This window comes from Dipodomys spectabilis, unplaced genomic scaffold (genome assembly GCF_019054845.1).
Source record: "Dipodomys spectabilis isolate Male_0828 unplaced genomic scaffold, ASM1905484v1 ptg000144l, whole genome shotgun sequence".
In the NCBI taxonomy this organism is placed as follows: domain Eukaryota; kingdom Metazoa; phylum Chordata; class Mammalia; order Rodentia; family Heteromyidae; genus Dipodomys; species Dipodomys spectabilis.
This window is the reverse complement of record NW_024870821.1, coordinates 2,216,079-2,220,023: the sequence shown is the minus strand read 5'-3', so window position 1 is coordinate 2,220,023 and position 3,945 is coordinate 2,216,079. Positions and strand designations below refer to the sequence as shown.

General features: G+C 40.1%; 1 pseudogene; it reads left to right on the top strand.

Moving 5' to 3' along the window:
* Positions 1 to 605: 605 nt before the first annotated feature.
* Positions 606 to 1,279, top strand: LOC122117571 (annotated as a pseudogene).
* Positions 1,280 to 3,945: the final 2,666 nt, after the last annotated feature.

Here is a 3,945-nt window from a genome sequence, read left to right as displayed (position 1 = left end):
CATATCAGAAGTATATATCAACCATTTGTTTCTCCTGTACTCACCTTACCTTACATCTATTCATTTATTATTTTTATTTGTCAATTATCTTTAAGCAGTTGTACAAAAGAAGTGCCATGTAACAAAGCAGTTTATGAAGACAGTGCATATTGATCCATGCCATCCTTACAACATTCAACCCCCCCTGACACATCCCTTCCTTTACTTTTCTTAGTTTTGTGGTATATGCAATGAATTCCTTTTAGAAAAGTAATTTAGTTTATAATTATTATAAAGAGGTTGAGTAGAGGGATTTCAATTTCATGAGGCAGATAAATACATTTCCTTTCATACAGCATCTTCTGTTCCCTCACTTTCATCCAATGAGCTCATTTACATTCTGTCCCTTCCTCCCTTCATTTGTCTACCCTTTCCAAACCCTCCTCTTTAATGCACCCAATTCTTGGTATTGATATTTTCAAGCTTTGACCTAGTCTTTCTAAAGGTTATAGTATTTGGGCCACATTGGCAGCAGCGATGGTGGAGCAGGAAGTCTCCCAGAATGAAGACAACAATCACATGCAAGGTAAACTGCGTCAAGGGCACGCCAGAAGTACTGGACCCTCTTCATCAGGTACATGACCCAAAGTAAGCCCTCTGGGGCTCAGGAGTTCATGTGCTCGGGAGCACACTCCTGTTCTTCCCTCATGGCCAGCAAAAGAGCACAGCAGCACTGTCCATGTTGGTGTTGGAGTCCCCAAAGAAGGCAGAAGTGGATGTAGTGTCTGGCTAGGATGTTCAGTTTGATGGACCCCACTGATCCAGAGCCTTGAAGTGTTTCAGTTGGGGTTCCTGGAAACAGGGCCACCCCTGGTTCCATTTGCTTTGGGCATTGACTCTGTGGAAAGCAAGAACTACTGGGAACCTTGATACTACTTTCTACACTCCACAGACAGTGTTGGCTCTGCCAACATGCTGGTGGAGGACTCCATGGCCCAAAGCTTCCCAGGCAAGTGGACATGCTCGTGCCCCAGGCAGTGCTGCAGTTTCTCTATTGGAAAAACAAAAGCAGGTCTGTGGTCTTCATCATGTATGCATAGAATTACCATCCAACAAACACGGGCCACCCTCTGTCCAATCCCTGCTCCACTTCATCTGGTTTCTGCTGCGAGCCATGGATGGCGCCAAGCTGACTGTATTCATGGTGCTGTATTAGTAGTGCCAGCCCTCCCTGTTCAGGCACCTGATGCATGACAAGTATCTCAACAGGACAGAACAGGACAGGACAGTTCTCCCTTAGGGTGCACCCAAGCTTTCGTCTTCCTATGGTGGTGCTAGGCCACCTCCTGGCCTCCATTATTTACTCTATCACCTAAAATGTTCTTTCTTATTTATGCTCTATGCATTAAAAATTTCTTCAAAGACAAGATAAACTGTTCATGGCTTTCATACTCACTGCTTTAAATCCTGAGATGCTTACATTATGCCATTCTGCTTTGAGTAAAGACCCTCCAAATGGATTTTATAGAACCTTTCAAATGTTATACAAAAGATAAGGACTAAGTAAATGATGAATAAAGTACTTAATGGTTAGAAGACTCAATGTCCTGAAAAGATTCGCCTTAATTGCTCAGTACATGGAATATAATTCCAGACAAAATTCAGCTCGGTATTTTTTTAAAGAAACTTTTAAGGGCTGGCAAGGTGGCTCAGTGGTAGAGTGCTTGGCTTGCATGCATGAGGCCCTGGGTTTGATTTCTCAGCACCACATAAGCAGGGGAAAAAATCCGGAAGTGGCGCTGTGGCTCAAGTGGGCGCTAGCCTTGAGCATAAGAGCTGAGGGACAGCGCCCAGGCCCAGAGTTCAGGCCTACGACTGGACCAAAAAAAAAAAAAAAAGAAACTTTTAAGAGGGCAGCTACTATTTCTTACCTTCCTAAAGAAGTATTTTTGTAGAATCAAAATGATCTCTTCAAAGTTTTAGGAAAAGTCAATAATAAATTCATCAATGCCTAGAGTTTTCTTGATTGGAATGCATTTAAAAGTACATTAACGAAATATGTGAGATTCTGTTTGTTTTTCTCTTTCTTCCGTAAGTAGGTTTGATACATTTCATTTTAGCTAGTACTCTATCCACTAAGCTATGCCTTTAATGCATAATTTCGGGTTACTTAATATGCCAGAAAAGATAATAGTGATAATAATGCTATTAAGACCTTCACCCATCTAGACACCCATATTTTGTTTGTTTTGGTTTGTATTCTATTAGTATATTTGTATGTCATAAGGTTTGTTTTTGTTTTTGTGCTGTTCCTTGAGCTTGAAATCAGTACCTTGCCCTCTCCTTGAAACTGGACATTGTTAGCACACACAGGTAATTCTAGATACTCAGAGAGCTGATATCTGAGAATCCCGGTTTCAATCCAGCCCAAGAAGGAAAGACAAAGAGTTTCTTATCTCTAAATAATCCCCCAAAAAAATTTCCAGCATTTTGGGTGTTAATTGGAGATATGAGTCTCACAGATTTTTCTCCCCTGGTTGGCTCTGAAACAAAATCTTCATCTCTTTGCCTCCTGCGTAGCTACGATTTCAAGCCTGAACTTATACTCTTTTATTCTTCTATTGTCTTCTATTCTTCTTTTGCTCCCCTATGAATATTTAAGAATCACCTAATTAAGAGGTTTAAAAATCCTGCTTTTGAACACAGCAGAGAACATCAATGAAAAGAAAAGCTATGTCTGCTCAAGGGTAAAACACCGCCCTTGAAGGAAAATGCATAAGTGAGAAGGCAAGGTCCTGAGTTTAAACCCCAATATCAGCACTCAAAAACGTTGTTTTCCTTGAGCTTTATATTAAATTGCTCAGAAAAACAGCATTGTAGTAATATTTAGCATTACTATTACAATCATCAGGTATATTTATTGATGTTATTCCTTTATTTTCCTAAATTTTACTTACACATTTATATCCAGTAATGGAAAGACAAGATTACTGTTTCACAAGTATTTATGGCAGTTGAATATATGGATGAGAGGTGCATAAAAGTAGTTTGGATTGAAAATAGATATTTGCAAGCTCTTCACATAAGGAAATGATAATTGAAGAAGCTGTGAGCATGTATGAAATAAGCTACAGAAACCAGCAAGGAAAGATAAGGCATGATTCTGGAGAGCAAACAATTTTGGAAGAATAGAAAACAAGGGAAGTATTTAGCTTTTGGTAAGAACTTTGTAACCCACCTACACAGTAGACACATTTGATCCCTTATTACTAGTAAAAGGCATTTCAGTTAACTTTATTTTACAAAGTTAAACATGATTAACATTCAATTTTAATTCTTTCAGTTAAGCAATTAGTGTAGCCATGTGCCAGTAGCTCATGCTTATAATTCTAGCTATTCAGAGAGCTGAGATTTCCAGATCCTAGCTCAAAGTCAGGTTGGACAGGAAAGTCAGTGGGATTCTTCTCTTCAATTAACCACGAGAAAATTAGAAATGGCCCTATGGTTCAATGTGGCAGCAATAGCCTTGCTATTAATCTCAGAGATAGAACCCAGTTCAAGCTTTCTGAAATTATTCTTAAAATACTTGTTCTCAGTAATTCTTTAACTTTTCTAGAAGAAGGTTTTAAACTTTGGGATTTTTTATTTCATGTTGTCAGCATGGTTTTTTAAGATATGCAGAGAAAAAAATATTATTTATATTCATGTGGAGTACATGGGCAGCAAAGATGGCGCTGAGAGGGAGTTGAGTGGACAGTGGAAATCAAAACGAAGGTGAAGGTTACCCCCTCTGACTCGGGTGTCCCTGACTCTCCTAGGCCCCTCCCTATTCCTCTGATTCAGAGGGGGGAGGTATGGCGCCCTCCGTGACCTGCAAGAGAGACCTGTAAGACTCGGACCCCTACCAACCTCCCATGGAGAGGCCGAGGGCTGGGAAAGTAACCTACTCGGAGGCCTGCCCTTTAA